This window comes from Malania oleifera, chromosome 12 (genome assembly GCF_029873635.1).
Source record: "Malania oleifera isolate guangnan ecotype guangnan chromosome 12, ASM2987363v1, whole genome shotgun sequence".
Lineage (NCBI taxonomy): Eukaryota > Viridiplantae > Streptophyta > Magnoliopsida > Santalales > Ximeniaceae > Malania > Malania oleifera.
In genome coordinates, this window is record NC_080428.1 from 54,388,421 (window position 1) to 54,406,605 (window position 18,185).

Genomic DNA, 18,185 nt, shown 5'->3' on the forward strand with positions numbered 1-18,185 from the left:
TTCCCCGATCAACTCCCTGAAAGCAATAACTCTCAAAACTAAATTTCAGTATTTTTCCGTGAATATCATTTCCTATAACTATGAAAAAACCAAATCTGACATAAAAAACCTCACCTCATCTCAGGGATGAATTTCAACTCGCTTCCATCAACGATCTGCTCCGGTAGATTTGGAGAGAACTTTCCTAAGAGCGTCGTGGTGGCCTCAGATCGTCGATCCGACGAACAACGGAGCTAAAATCAAAGAGAGAGGAGAGAGGAACCGTAGAGGAGAGAGAGAGTTAGGAATTTTCTGATTTTTCTGGTTTTAATATGAGTTTTAGGCTATTTATAGAGCCGGATTCGTTGATGAGACACGTCACCTTGTCGACGAGTCCCTGAAGAGTTTCGTCGACGAACCTTCACCCCTCGTCGACGAAATTTAGAATTGCCAAAACACTCCTCAATATTTTCTCGTCAACGAAGTTTGTTGCACCCTCTTTTCTATTCTGATTTTTCTCTTTATTAATTATTATTAAAATACCATTATACTTCGGGTTATTACAATGTGTGTGTCCTCTTTTCCTCAAAAGCCCACTATTTTTAGGTTTGGGTGAATACTCAATTTAATGTTGATTAGATCAATTATCAGATAACATGATTAATCAAATTTACTTAAATTAATTCACATGTTTTGATTCACAATTCTCACATGCCTAATTGCATAATTTTCTTTTGTGCTTGCAGATTTAAAGTTGAAAATGCTAGCCCAAAATTTTTATTTCATTTTTTCCTTTTTTTTTTGTTTTTTTTTTCAATGTAAAATTTTCATTTCCCCTGTATTTTTTATTATTTTTTTATTTTTCCTATATTTCCCTCATTTATTGCATTAATGAATTTTTATCCATTTGTGTTATATAAGCCCTAGACAAAATAGGGTGTCTACAATATATATTTTTAAATATACCTAATCTCTATACTATATATTAATCTTTTTATTCTTAGGAATGAATATTTCACGAGCTAAATGTAATCTAAGGTTGCATTGGGAAGTATGAATTTCAAGACTCATATTTGAATTTGTATATTTCTAAACAAAATTGAAATAATTTTGAATTCTATTTTCTCCAAATTGACACAAATTCAAATCTAATGTTTATATTGCAATAACATTATGAAATCCTATTTGTATAGAGCTTTGCATAATGACATCAAATAGAAATAAGTAGAACTCTTAAACCATAATGTAGCAAACTATTTTTTGACAAATTCTTAACACTAGATAATCTCAATTGCATGAAATTACTGAAAAATAAACTGTTGTTATTGTTTAAATTAATTCATAAATTTATCTCATTTAAATACTATTCCCAAAACCATGTGGAATTGAAAATCAAACTTCAATGACTATAAAATTGCAACCAACCCAAAACCATGGGAAATTAAAAATCAAACTTCAATGGCTATAAAATTGCAATCAATAATATTATTTTAGTTTGGAACATCCCAAAAAAAAAAAAAAAAAAACTACAATACTAAAGCAATATCTACTTGAGAAATTTGCATTTGATGGCCAATAAAATCAACTGCAATTGAATGTGTTAGGAGAAATTGTTAGCCTTGGTGGCTGCACCATCATTGTTTAATGTGTTTTGATGATACTAACTTATATGTTGTTCCTAGTGTTTTTCTATCTTTGTAAATCATGTTTAGTACAGGTACTCGTACATGAAGTACTGGATCAAAGGTAAAGATTGGACTGAGTAGACGTCAAGGAAAAAAAAAATCAAATGGACACGTACTTGAAAGGACCCAAGCACAATCAAAGGAAGTTTAATTGTAGAATTATTTGTAATAAGGGTTGTGTGAGATAGTATGTTTTGTAATTCTTGCGGTTTTGATTTTTGCATGATTTATGAGTAAAAGTTGAGCAAAATTGCATATGCATATTAGGAGACTTGAGTTTATAGGTTTTCATATGAGTCAAAAACTCACATTTATAGTTTTTAAATATAATTCAAAGAGTTTGTCAAAACAATCATAAACTCAATTTTGTTTTCCAAAGGGACAAGTTTTCAACATCTTAGTTTCATAATCATTTTCATACTTGGTTCCGATCTTATCAAAGCATGGTTAATGTCCTAAAACTTCAAATAAGTCAAATACTTTTTATAAAGGACATTCTAAGCATATTAAATATCAAATGATCTTTCAAATATGCTTTCATAAATCAAGATATCTTATTTTTAAGTGGAAACTCACTTGGACAAGTTTTATTCTTCATTAGACTTAATATATTTCATATACTTTTTTCCAAAAATGTTTTAAGTTATTAAAAGGCTTTTTGACAAAGAAAAATAGAGCAATCATCAACTAATGTAGTGCTGCCTCGAGTCTTGAACACCTTAGTATTTGGGGCATAACTTTTGATAGAAAACTTCAAAAAGGGTGATCTTGGTGTCTATAGAAATTTAAGAAAAAATCTCACAACTTTTATGTTGATGATTTTTTATGATTTGAGGTAATCATCGACATATACAGAAAACTGTCGACGGTTTCAGAGAGCCCAGAAAAATCGTTGACGGTTTGAGACGATGACAGAACACCAACGGGCAAAAAACAACTAGTTTTCAAAATAGTTTTTTAATAAAACCCCCCAACGGTCATAAAACGGCTAGTATCCCATTTTTTTCCTACAAATACAAGTTCTTATACTTGTTTAAAAAGGTTTTTGATTATTGTTGATCATATTTGTGAAAAATATTTTTGAATCCAAAACCTAACACTTTGCACTTGCATTTTAGTTATTCATTCACAAAGTGCTCAATCCTCTCTTACTCATTGATCTTGTGTGAATCATTCCTTGAGATATAAGAGTGAGGATTTGATTGTATTTCATATAAGCTCATTTGAGAAGCATTTTTTTGTATATCATCTTTGTTGTAATAGGTTTTTTGTGAACCGCTTGGTGAAGGTTTTGTGTGAATTGAAATGAAAGCTCTTTGTGAGCGTGTAGGGATTTGATTCTGAGAGTAGGGTTATGTACCCGAGTTGTAAGGCTTGCTCTGCCGGAGAAGGAGCGTTTATAGTGGATTGTGAAATCTTTGACTTGATGTTAAGGTGGATGTAGGCTTGGTACTGAACCACGTTAAAACCCGGTGTTAAGCTTTTATCTTCCTACTCTTTATTTACTTGTCTTGTGTACGTTTTATATTTTATTTGTTGTGATATAATTGCTTGCTTCTTACCAAGACATTTATTATGTAGAGAAATTTTAAATACGCGAAAAGAGCCATTCACCCCCCTCTAACTCTATATTATATATCCGTTGCGGAGCTCATGTATATGCTCCACAGGCTACGACCATTTAACAAAAATTATACAAAACAATAAATTATGTAAAACAGAAAAATAATTATTGTTAAATCACATATGGATCACACTATGCAAACAAATTAGTAATGATTGTTAGTTACTTATGAATCTATTTGTCCCTATGTCAACCTATTGTATATTTGTGTTTGTAGACCAAATTAAGAATGACTTATAAGAAATTATACAAAACAAATAAAGAATTATTGTTAAATCTCGTATGAATCAAATTATAGTTAAAAAAATAAATACATAATACAGTTCTGCTTTTGAATTTTAAATTTTGAATTTTGTGAGTTTTAATGTTAAATTAATCAAAATTTAAGTTATTTAACACAAATATCCCTACACTCATTGCTATTGATTAAATTGTATTTGTTTACAACTATATTCCGGTCTCTTCATTGATTTTGCAAGAACTATGGAAGAAGAAAAATGAAAGATTGGCTTGTTTTCTCTTGGAGTGATTTTAGCTCTATTTGGATTTTGAAAAATATTAGGGAGATAAATTTTTTTAAAGAATTCACTTTTATCATGTTTGTTCATCAAGAAAAATAAAATAAAATATATAGTAAACTAATATTTTTTTTATTTTATAAATTATTATAATATGAGCTTTTAAAAATTATAATTATATTAAAATAAATTTTTATTCTTAACAGTATTTGACATAGAGTGAAAATATAATGAAAAATGAGTTTGCTTCTTATTTTCATTCACTTTTATTTTCCCAAAAAATTATTGATTCAAAAGTATCCTAAGGTTCGTTTGGAACTTAAAAAATTATTAGGAAAAGAAAAAAAAAATATGAAAAAAATTCTGCATTAGGTAAATTTTACTACACCCAAATTTCGGATTGCCAATGAACATTCATGGCTCTGCAAATTCAAACAGATCAAGAAGAGAAAAGGAAGATAGAAAGCATATAAGATTTCGACAATAAAGCTTCAACTTCTAGACAATCTACGCATAATCGCTGGATCTAACTAAGAAGGCATGATAGATAAATTGTTATATTTATAATTTAGGACATGGATGAAATTTCAATTTTGTATAAATTAAACATGAAGATAATTTGGGAATTTTAATTTTTGTCACCTAATAAGCTTTTATAAGTAGTTTAGTTTAATTTGTATGCTTTTGAATATGATACAGAATTTTATCCAAAATTATATAGAACTTTATTCAAATTTATAGAAGTTCCAATCCGAAAAGCTTAAAATCCAAACTCAGTGTTTGGGAATATTAAATTCGGACATTGAATTTGAATTTGTGTGAATTTGGACAAAACCTAATATAAAATTGCATTAAATTTTTACCAGACATACACAAATCCAAATTCAAACTCTAAAAAATCCATTCTGTTGAATACTACATAAAAGTATTTTGGTCTTTAAAAATTAGCTTATCCCTTATAAATGACAATCAAATTGAGGGGTATGATAAATATTATAAATGATTTGACCTTATATTTGGATATCCTTTGGATTTAAATTTATATTAAATTTGAATAAAATATAATATAAAATTGTATTGAAATTGTCTAAATCCATCCAAATCAAATCCAAGGCTTGAAATCTATGTTCCCAAACAGTGTATTTGCAATATTACTTAGTCCAATTCAATATAATTTATATATATATATATATATATATATATATATATATAAATGTTCTTTTAGTTAACTATTAAGGTAAAAAAAAAAATTCATACTAATTTTTTGAAGTTTTCGACAAAGGTACAAACTTCAAATTACAAATACAAAAATTTCTAATTATGTAAATATAAAGACCCGGAAACCTTTACTATCAGTTTATTTCAAAGTAATTGGCTAAACGATAGTCAAATTATATAGAAAAAAAATACTGTTTATGTTATATTTGGTTTGAGATAAAGTAAAATAAAAATATAATGAAAATTTGAATGAAAAACATGACGAAAGTAAACGATAAATTCGATTCATTTTATTCTTACCAATGTATGCAAAATTAGTGAGAAAAAACATCTAATAAAAGTGGGCAGGTCCTTGAAAGCTATTGGTGAGAGGGGTCATTTAATTTTAGGTTATTTCTTGACCAAGGACCGCCAGCTATCAAAACAGAGGAGCAGCTTTGGAAGATCTTTGGTCAGCCCTCTTCAATTAATACATAGAACAATGAATGCACAAACCACAAAGACAGGTGTGGGAATTGAAGTTGGCGTCCATTCCTCCAACATTGCTGAATTTTAGCTCCACAACAACTAAAGAAAAATTCTTCTCTCCACTTTAGTTACAGCTGGCAAGCTTCCCCCACTTTCCTTTTTATAGGTGAGTGTGGATTTAGATTTGTATTATTAGTTTTATATAAAATACAATAACGTATTTTAATTTATGTTTTCCAATCTTTACAAATCTGCATTTAATGAGTATTCATTTTCCGGACGGGTCCTTAGTGGAAGGGGAGCTGTTGACACCAAAGTTTGTTCAGGTGTCAATTCGTCAAGCATGCGGGGCATATTTTGATCGAAAGGCCCAAGACATAGTTTGACAGGTCTTCTTAACTTTTCTAATCTTTTCCTTTTGTGTTTTTGCTTTTTCTTCTTTGTTTTTGCCCTTTTTGATCGCTTCGGGTAGTCCGAAACGGTCCAAAAAGTTTAGGTGGGGTCTAATAACGATTTTGACCTTAAGCATGCAAATCGAGGCAAATCCCTATCATTCTAGGCTATTCTAATTTCTCTATGAAAAAACTAACTGCACAAGGTGATTTAGGGCAATTTGAAATAGAAATAAGAGGTCTAATAGTGATTTTAACCTTGAGCACGCAAATCGAGGCAAAACACCTATCATTCCAAGCTTTTTTGATCTTTTTCTTTCAATTTTTACTGCACCAAGTGATTTAGAATAATTTGAAATGGTAAAAACCGATTGGACAATAATTTTGACCTTGAGCATACAAATCGAGCTTTTTTTTTAGTCTCTTTCTGCCAAATATGACTACACCGAGTGATTTGGAGCAGTCTGAAATGGTGAGAAAAGGTCTGATAGTGATTTTGGCTTCAAAGATATAAATCAAGGCAAAACTCCTGTCATTTCAAGTTTTTTTTTTGGTTTTCTTTGTCAAATCTGATTGCACTAGGTGATTCGAAACAATATAAAATAGGAAGGAGAGGTCAAATAGTTGTTTTAATTTCGAGCGTGTAAATTGAGGTGGGACCCTGTTGTTCCTAGCTTTTCTAGTCTTTTCTTACGAATTCTAACTACGCCGAGTGATTCGAAGTTGTCCGAAATGGTGAGGTAGCTGTAAGAACTTAAAGAGTATTTCTTTAATTGATGAGAACTAAAAAATAAAGTGTAGTCCCAAGAGGGGGGTGAATTGAGTTTTAAAAGTTTCTTTTAACTTCTTTTATAGATTCTCAACTTATTGTAATTTAGTACTCAAATAAGGATAATTTGAATTACAATATCAGCTAGAAATCAATATTCACTTTTAAAACTTTAAGAATGAGTAAATCAACTTGATCTTGCAGTAATGTCAATTAACACCCAACCAATAAATTGATTCAATTAACACAAACCAAAGATTCACAATGTAATGCTTTCAGCTTTTGAATAATTCAATCATCTCAATAAGATAACCAAAACAAGATTCACGCTAAAGAATGAATTCAGTAAAGCTTCTAAGATTCAGCGATTGAGTAACTCAAAGTAGAGTTTGATAAAAGCCCTATTTTAATGAAGCACAATTGAAAATTCCAATACTCTTCCAAAACTCAGATTTTAAATGAACTTTCAATTAATGAGTCTTGGGAGTTAATCAATCAACGTACTCCCTTATGGTTTCCAAAAAAAAGTATTGATCAACCAACGTATTCTCGTTTGGTTTCCGCAATCCCAAATTCAAATTAATTTTTGGTTTATTTAATATCCAATCCACACATTTTATTGATTTGAAATTAACAACCACACAATTATATATGTGTAGAAAATTAAAGAGAGTATAGGGAAAGAGAGTGAGGTCGAGTTTTTTACGAGATTCAGCTTATACTCAACCTACGTCCTCGCCTTAGGTAAGAATTCCTAAAGATTCCACTATAGCATTCCTTTACGAGCAGAACAAATCGTTACAATACCTCCTTTAGGGTGGAGCCCCCTCTCCAAGCAATACCCCACGCTCGGTACAACAATTCAACCAACCTAAAACCGTCAAAAACTACAAGAGAAACAAGAAACAATTTGGTGTACAATGACACTCTTAAAAGGGTAGATTAGTACAATTGAAATTTATATTCTTCAATCAAAATCACAATATAGAAAGATGAAGCTCAAGTATATATATCACCGGGGTTCTTTCTTAGGTTGATTAACTCAGTAAAAATGCAAAGACCCATGATCTTTTCTCAGCAAAATTGTAGCAAGTAATTCAACAAGAGTATAAGCAAGGTAGCTTTGAAGAGTAGAAAGAATTTGATTGATTTGCTACTTGTAGGTTGTTGGTGTATTTGATCCTTGGGTTTAATCATGTATTTAACGAGTTTAAGGAGTATTTTTCCTATTGCCCAAGTTGCTTGGAGTATTCCCCAAGTTTTCTCAAAGTTTGGAATTTAAAAACTCAATTTTAGAAACTTCTTGTTGGTTTTAAAAATCTGAATTTCGAAGGGTCAGGCGTCTGGACTCAAGGGGTCAGTCACCTGAAGTGGTTTTGTCTGCTTGTCAATCGCCTGAACAGACACGTTCAGCCGCCTGACAGTTTCGACTACCATTTAGTATTTTGATCATAACTTTCTCTATAAAACTCCAAATTAGACGTTCTTGTTATTAACTTAAATTTAATAGAAAATCCCACAACTTTCATGTTGAACACCTTTTAAGATAAGGATTGTTTGATAGAGAAAAATGCTCATCAATGCGGATATAGAAAAAAATAACAGAATTTGGCAAATCCTGTTTTGGTGCTTTTTATTCCAAAAATAATTTTAACCATTTTGAAATAAATTTTGACCTTATAAAAATATTTTCCAAGTATTTTAAATGGTATCTAGGTCCAAGTAATTAACTTAAGAGTTTCATGCATTCATATTGAAATTGCTTGAAGTACTTATATAAAGACTTCTTAAGACTTTGACATTCGAAGCACTTAAGTCTTCATGCTTTTCCATCTTTTGAGTCTATCTTGACTTCCAACTTCAATTCTTTAAGCTTCATCAAATCATCTTTGAATCCATGCTTTAATAGCATAAGCTTTATGAAATCTTTTTTCTTTGGAGTATAAGCTTTCAATAATCCTTGTGTGCACTTGACCTTGTATTCGCGTACTTAAGTCCTGAAATATCATCACTTAACCAAATATTTAAGTTCCTCTGATTTGCTATCATCGAAAGAAGATTTAAAGCCTTGTATGGAAAAAAATCTCCTATTTTTATATGATGACAAATAAGGAGTAAAAATGAGTAAGCCTTAAAAGGCCTCCCTTTAGAATAAGCATCAACTTAACAATATTTGCAATATCAAGATTAATCTCAATAAGCATATTAGAATTCATGATCAATTTGAATATCATTCTCATATGTCAAGATTAGCTTAATATCACATCATGTCATAATTCAAGATCAATTATCATGCTCATATACATCATTTCATAGTTGAGCCAATATACATGCTTAGGTATGTCATGCTTGTGTCATACTCAATTTTTGCCCAAAAATTCTCCTCTTTTTGACATCAATAAAAAAGAGTAAGATATCAAGAAAAATATATAAATGCTATGGCAAAGAGCAACCATAAGAAAAAAGTATATATCAATTGAAGGCACAAAACAGAAACTTTGCATTCATCATGCATAAAAAGATAGACAATAAGTCCCCAAGAAAACATGATAAAATACAAACTATTTTATATCAGATTTTTCAATAATTTTCATAAGTCATGATATCATTACATAATAACTAATTCCCCCTGAATGAAATGTATTTCATATTCAATAAATTTATAATTTTATTCATGAAGTATAAACTATGTATTCATGAAGGTGTCAAGATTATCAATCATGCTTTTGAATTTATCATGCCATGCTCATGCTCAGTTTGCTTACATTTAGTTTTGCTAAATTTTCTCCCTATTTTTATATAAAAAAAAAAAAGCCAAAAGAAATATTATGCAAAAGTACTAAAGACCAAAAAAAATTTCGCATTTAGATCACAATAACAAGGTCCATAAGTTAGCATATATTTTTAATCAAAACATGGTCATCCATTATTCATCATGCCAAAAAATATATAACATAATCCAACAACAACATGTGAACTTAAGATGGTCAAGAGAAAAATAAATAAAAGAACTAAGCACAACAAAATAGTATTTCAACCTAGCTTAGTGTTTAGTTTCACAAAATGTATATGCATCTTGCATTACCATTAGATTTGTATGCTCATGCTCATGCTCATGCTTTCTTCAAACACTTGTCCTTATTCCTTATTTGAAATTCTTATGCAATAAGTTCAATTTTTTTTTTTTTTTTCAGATTTTCTTTCTTTTGATTTCAAATAATTCTTTTGCATATGAATACCAAAATTTATATGGCTTTTCACATCTCAATACTTTTTTTAAGTTAAGCCTTGTACAATCCAAGCTTTCTTGATTTGTGGCCAACAATGCCATTTTTGTATTCATTTGTTTCAATGTTATAGTCGTCAATAAGCTCATAAACATTTCTTTAAGATTTTCCATTTCAACCAGTTTAATATTCTTGTATTAAATTGGATTAAGTAGCTTTCCATATATTGAATAAGGAGAAATTTTCTTCTTATATTTGAATTGACTATCTTGAATCTTATAGGCTATGGAGGCATCCCTTTTCATTTTAGTACAAATTTAGCTTTCTTAATTTTTAAAAAGGGAATGACTAATCCTAATATCTTTGGAGTCCTTAGATTGTGAACTAGGCTTTTTTATCTTAGTACCCATACTTCCTTGGTTCCGGATGGTATAACAAGAGATGATTCTTTTATTCTCCAAATTTGTCTGATTTTTGCATCCTTTCTTTTTAATGGATATTCAAACTTAATATTTCCTTTCTCCTTACAAAGAAACATGTGGTGTGAGTGTAAACATTTGAGGAGGTGCTAGCATAGTCTTTGAAGGCTTTTGCAAAGTACCCAATGTAGAGGTTCTTTTTCCTTGTAGTCTCAACTCCATTGAATCCTATACCTTCTTTATTCAAGGACATTCTTTGTGCACCAATCATTTTATCAAGATTTTCTTTTCCTCTAGTGAAGTTGCAATTTATTTTATTTTGATCCTCAATTTTCTTTTCAAGGTAAAGTATTTCTGAATTTTTAATTCCTTTGCAGTTAGCTTGCAGCCTTACTAGTTCTTTAGTCATCTGATTTATTTTGCTTTCAAGTTCATCAATGACTAGGTCTTTTTCTTTTTCAATCGAAGCTTGAGATCTTAAATCTTCTAATTCTTTCATCATCTTTTCATTCTTACTTTCTAATCTCTTGATTTTTAGACCATTTTCTCTTTTAGCAAGATTTTTAGATTCTAATTCTTTTATTAACGTTTCATTCTTATTTTTCAATGAAGTATATCGTTTAGTTACTTTAACTAAAATTTTATGAACTTTGAATAATTCACTTTGTAGCTCTTCATAAGATGACATACTCTCATTGCAAAACACAAACACATTCACAAGGTATAAAGCAATAATACATTTAAACTTTTCAAAGCCATATATTATCTATGTTAAGAAGCTCCCCCTAAGTTTGTGCACTTTATCAATTTTCTATGTGGCCTCTCTACTATGCATTAGACCTAGCTCACGTCTAATCTGTACGAACCTATATTCCTAAAGGGTTTGGTGAAAATATCAGCCCATTGCTCATTTGTGCACTCAAACTCTAGTGCCACATCCCCTTTCTGCACATAATCACAAATGAAATGATGTCTAATCTCAATATGTTTGGTTTGTGAATGTGAGATAAGATTCTTTGAAATGTTGATTGCACTAGTACTATCACATTTAATCAAAATCGTATCATAGTGCAATCCAAAATCCAAACTTTGTTGTTTCATATAAAGCATTTGAGCACAACAACTTCTAGCTGCAATATATTCAGCTTCGGCTGTGGATAAGACAACTGAGTTTTGTTTCTTAGAAAACCAAGAAACCAAAGATTGTCCTAAATAATGACAAGTGCCACTGGTACTTTTTCTATCTACCTTACTACTGACAAAGTTAGCATCAGTATAACTACAATCTCAAATGTCGTATGCTTAGGGTACTATAAACCTAACTCAGAGTTCCAACTAGATACCTAAGTATCCTTTTCACGGCTAACAAATGAGACTCCTTAGGAGCGGCATAAAACCTAGCACACAGACACATGCTAAACAAGATATCAGGTCGACTAGTTGTAAGGTATAGGAGGCTACCAAACATGCCACGATATAATTTCACATCAACAGGGATGCCTTGCTCATCTTTATCAAGTTTCTTGGAAGAACTCATAGGAGTACCAAGAATTTTACCATTTTCAATATTAAATTTCTTGAGCAAGTCCCTAACACATTTAGATTGGCATATAAAGGTTCCATGATTAGTTTTTTTAATTTGAAGTCCTAAGAAGAAACTCAATTCACCCATCATGTTCATTTCGAATTCACTTTACATGCATTTGGCAAACTCATTACACAACTCATCATTAGTAGCTTCAAATATAATATCATCTATATAAATTTGCATAAGGAGCATATGATCATTTTAAGATTTGATGAAAAGTGTAGTATCAATCTTGCCCTTGGTAAAACCATTATTTAGGAGAAAACCACTAAGCCTCTTATACCAAGCTCTAGGAGCTTGTTTCAATTCGTACAAGGCTTTGGACAACCGGTATACATGATCAGGATATTTATGATTTTCAAAACTGGGAGGTTGTTCTACATACACTTCTTCATTTATATAGCCATTTAAGAAGGCACTTTTAACATCCATTTGGTACAATTAAAGTTCTTAAAAGTGACATAAGTGAGCAACATACAAATGGCTTCCATTCTAGCTACGGTAGCATAGGTTTCCTCAAAATCTATCCCTTCTTTATGATTGTATCCCTGGACAACTAGCCTAGCGTTGTTTTTAGTTACTACCCTATTTTCATCCTTTTTATTTCTATATACCCATTTAGTTCCAATAATAGTATGATCATCGGGCCTAGGAACTAGGGTCCACACTTTGCTTCTTTCAAATTGGTTAAGCTCTTCCTGTATAGACATTACCCACAATTCATCCTCTATGGCTTCCTTAATGTTTTTGGGTTCTTCCTGGGATAGAAATGCAAAATGACTCACTAGGTTTCTTAAGAAAGATCGGGTGGCTACACAATATGAAGGTTCACCTATAATTTGATCTAAAGGATGGTTCCTAATGAATTTCCAATCCCTAGGCAGTTTATAAACCTCACTTTTAACTTTATTTTCTTCAATTGATTTATCATTGATTTCTGAATTTTTCTAACATTATTTTCAATAGATAGCTTATCTAATCTCTTTCTAATATCAATATCATCTACATCATCTCTTTTAGAAAAAAGATTAGATTCATCAAACACAACATGAATAGATTCAATAACAGTTAATGTTCTTTTATTAAAAACTCTATATGTTTTACTGTTAAGTGAGTAACCTAGGAAAATACCTTCATAAGATTTAGAGTCAAATTTCCCTAGGTGTTTATTATCTTTAAGTATAAAGCACTTACAACCAAAGACATGAAAATAGGAAATGTTAGGTCTATGGTTGTTCCACAATTTATATGGAGTCTTATTAAGTGAGGGCTTGATTAATACTCTGTTCATTACATAACAAGCAATGTTCACTGCTTCGGCCCAAAAATATTTGGATAATTTGTGTTCATTAAGCATAGTCCTACCCATTTCTTGCAAGGATCTATTTTTCCTTTCTACAACACCATTTTGTTGCAGGGTCTTAGGTGCAGAAAAATTATGTGAAATGGTCTCTATGTCACAATAGTTTTCTATGCCATCATTTTTGAATTCGGTTCCCCTATCACTTCTTATGTGTGTGATTTTATAGCCTTTTTCATTCTAAATTTTTCAACATAATTTAGTGAATTGTTCACATGATTCATATTCATGAGAAAGAAATAGCACCCCTGTGAACCTAGAAAAATATCCATAATAACAAAAGCATACAATTTTCCACCTAGACTTTGAACTTGATTAGGACTAAATAAATCTAAGTGTAGCATTTCAAGTAGTCTAGTGGTGGATATGAATTTCTTTTTTTTAAAACTTGTTTTAGTTTGCTTACCCATCTGACAGGCATCATAAATTTTATCTTTCACAAAATGTGTTTTTGGTAAGCATTTAACTAAATCCTTTTTCACAAGTTTTGACGAGGGATCCATGCTAGCATGTGCTAAACGTCTATGCCACAACCAACTATTTTCATTTATAGCAGAAAAGCATGTAACTTGTTGAGAAGCTAAATTATCAAAACTAGTGGTGTATACATTTTCATAATGTTCAACAATAAAAAGTACTTTATTATCAGATTTACTCTCAACAATGCATTTATCATTTTCAAAAGATACTTTATACACTTTATCACACAATTGGCTAATACTTAACAAATTATGTTTCAGGCCATCAACAAGCAATACATTATCAATAATAAGAGAAGGTTCCTTACCAACCTTACCTACGCCGATGATTTTCCCTTTTGCGTTGTCATCGAATGTCACGAATCCTCCTTCCTTGGGAGTGATGGATGCAAACTTGGCCTTGTTGCCGGTCATGTGTCATGAGCAACCGCTATCTAAGTACCATTTATCCTTAGAAGATGACGACCTTAAACACACTTGCAAAAATATCTAAGTAAATGTGGGTATGGAAATTATTCTGGAAATTCAGTTGATTGACAGGGAAATATTTATGTGTATAATTTTAGGATTTTGGAATTATGAACGCCATGGGCATGAGTAAGGAATTAGCAGATGAGCTTAGTTTGTCAGGTAAGGGAAATATGCTATGCTAGTTAAATTAGGACTTTTTATCAGTGAAGCATATGTATTCTGGTATATGTATTTTAGATGGTTACAGATATTAAGTTATATGATTTTTAGGATTATTATTCATACCATAAATTATATTTAGTATCAGAAAATTTAGATTTTAAAATATGGGATATTTATTTATTCTAGTTGTGTGGCATGAGTTAATATCAGACTAGTACAACAGTTATATAGCTTTTAGATTATCATGATTTATAGTATACGTGCAAAAACATATATTTGACAACATTTTTAGAATACCATGATATACAGGTTTCAGAACCATAACATTCAGATTATACAGTACATTCAGATATTACAGATTATTCAATTTATACAACATATGCAAATCAGATATTACAATGTTTTGATTATTTCAGTTATATCAGAATCATGGTAAAATAGTAAGATATATATAGAATATTATTATACAGTATTAGATCTCTGATGAATCAGTTCAGTTTAGATTCAGTCAGAAGAGCATGGTACCATAACTATTTCAGATTAGAGTGCAGCCACATATCTCAGATAGTGTGTGGATTTCCGTCAACCGTGCCTCAGAGGGATTGCAGGCTTCCTAGAAATCTAGGTTGAGGAGGTCGGTTTGACGAGGAAGATGTCAGTTACCGTGCCTTTGGAGGGATTGCAGAGTGGCTGGTATGATGATTAATAGAGTTTTAGTTGACTTATCTTGGTAGGCAACTAGTGTTAAGTCTTTTCCCACCTACGGGCCGCACAACCCTGTCATGAGGGGTTAAATCATGACATACAGTTTTCTAGGGAAATTTCACAGTTATGTATATATATATATAGATTTGCAGAAATCAGTAGGTTTACCTATAGATTATAAAAGTATGATTAAATAGTAAGTTCAGAAACAACTGCATTTTAAACCACATAGGTGCGAGTTGCATAGTATTATATTTTACCTGTTATCTTAGTTCAGTTATTTTTTATTTTATAGTTCATGTAAACTTAGATGCCACACACTAGTAATAGCATATTTCTTCTTACTGAGAGTTATCTTATCTCAGTAAATTAATATTTTTTTAGGTGATCCAGCTAAAAGTGCAGATCAAGCTCGGAGATAGAGAAATCAATTACACTGCCTTGTTTGTAGGGTAAGTATTTTAAAGGGAGGGGGGAGGGGACGTATTTTTGGAGTTGCATTCAAGGTTTTTGGTGGTAGATGTTGAAGGGAAGATGTGTAGTTATGTATATATGTTTTGAGGATAATACTAAATTTTGGTATTGTAAAAATGGTTGTACAATTTTATGTTTTCCGCCGCATAGGTATTTTCCAGTAATTATTACAATGGTATCCGAGTAAAAGGATTATCAATCTATATTTATATATTTGGAAAAAAAAAAGGTATAAATTTTGAGGTCGTTACATGCCTGATGGCTAATGCATGTACATGGATGTGTGGTGCATGTGTGTGAATACCTGTATGTATGCATGTGCATGATAGTTGATGCATGTATGTATATATGGATGCATGAGGATGTATGATGCTGTTATGAAATAAGGCCTCTTCCAACAATGCACAGCGGAATATGTAATGTTGTTGTAAAAGAATCAAACATACACTTGCAACAATCTAAATGGTGATAAATAGAGTATATCCACAACCACAACAGTATAAAGAACACAATAATAAAGACAATGACACCAGGAATAACATGGTTCGGCAAAGCCTACATCCACGAGAGCAATCGGAAAAAGATTCACTATAAAAGTCAAAGTTTACACACTACAATGATCTTCTCTCCTTTTTTCACCCTCTCACTCTCTTTTTGCCCAATATACAACGTAATATAAGTATATATAAGCCCCCTCAGAGGTTCCCCCCGAAACCCAACCAAAATAATGTCCAAACAATTCAAAATTCAAAATCTGCGTAGGCTGTACCGAGCCAAACTGTCTATAGTTTCCCTCTACTTTGCATGTTTTCCCTTAGTATGTGAGACATAATTCACAAAAAACTCCACCTTGGAAAACATACGCCCTTTAGGAGAAAGCGAAAACATGAACCCACTACTCCACCTTGAACTTGGGACATTAGGTTAGGACAGCCTCCCGTCTAACAATTGGAGACAAACATCAAGTCCAAGTAACATCAATTGAACTTACCGATGGCAGCTTTAACTTCTACCATCAACCCCAATACAGTAGTAGATGCAACACCCAAAGACTTCACCCTAGACTTCCAACAAGGCCTTCCCACAACAGTAAATACAAAGGCTGCTACAAGCCTTTTATCACCAAAACCCCCTGCTTAGTCTTCAACAAAACTAACAACTGATAGTCCACTCTATTGCCTACTAAACACTCCATTGCACAATCAAGGAGGACCTTTGACATATCCTGGACATCACAGCCTATCCTTGGGTACCGAACGATAGACATTCCATATTGATTCTCCATAGAACCCCCTTGAGAAGGAAAAACGAAGTCTCCTTGCTGTTCCGTCCATAAAGCCACCCTGAGATAACACCAATCTCCATGTAACCCTGTCCACAAAACCACCCTGAGATAACACTGATCTCCCTGCACTTTTGTCCCTGCAAATCAGCAAACCAAGACCCATCTTGGCCGTACCCAACATATTCATGTCAAAAACTTTCAACAGAGTTCCCAACTGATTAGCCTCAGTTAAAGCCTTTCCAACCAATGACATGTCATTCACATACAATAGATACATCACTTTATACATCACCATCACCCTCTTCCAAACTGGAAGTCTCACCAACTCACACACTTGAGTAGTGGTCTGATAGTCTACATGGCCTCACCGTGACTTTGCTGGTCTCCCGAGTTGAAACTCCCTGCAATATGAACTATATCATCTTTACCCTGAGTCTGTAGCTCAGCCTACATCACACGTCTATTCATATCGTGATACTATTGACCTGAGATAGAACCCCTCGCATTTTTGCCCTGAGTCCCTAACTCCAACTGAATAACATGATTGCTGCTATAGAAGTTTTCTGGCATTTGTTTCTCTCCCTTTAATTGAGTACGCCACCCCATGACTTTATCACCAAAAGCCATGTCCTCAATCACCCTTTTGTTTGCCACAGGATCATCTAGCTTGAACCCACATTTTTTATACCCCAAAAAAATGTATTGTCCAGGCATAACACCAAGCCTAGATCCTCTATCACTAGAATAGTGCACCAGTGGACATCCACTCACAACCGAGTAGTCTATCGCAAAACCTGTCCACAATTCACCTGCAACTTTTCCATCTAGTGATGCCCTTGGTGATTGGTCAAACATGCCATACTCACTGACTTCACCAAGAAGTACACTGGAAGCCCTGCATATGATCTGCCCTACTCACAAAACCCCTTGAAAAAAACTAGCGTACTCATCCCCAATGTTTGACTTGAAAATCTCTCTCTCGGTTTGGTTCTCCACCTCAGCCACCACATGAAGTACACCAAGATCCTTTGTGACAAATCCTTGAAATACATATGTCTATCCCTTGATGCTATCATCATCGGTTCCCAAATATCTAAATACATGCAGTCACCCATATGCTTTAACTGCATATGTCACAAGATATCCGACTTAGATTCAACGGCTGCAACTTCACCTACAATCGTAATATCCTGTAGTGCATAGATATTTCCTATTACCTTTTCCCCTTTCATCACTATCGAGTTGCCTTCACACACTTTCATTTCTCTACATTCAAACTTGTAACAATAACCATTACAGTCTAAAGTACCCAATGAAATAAAATTCTTCCTTAGACTTGATTCATGCTTTACATCACATATG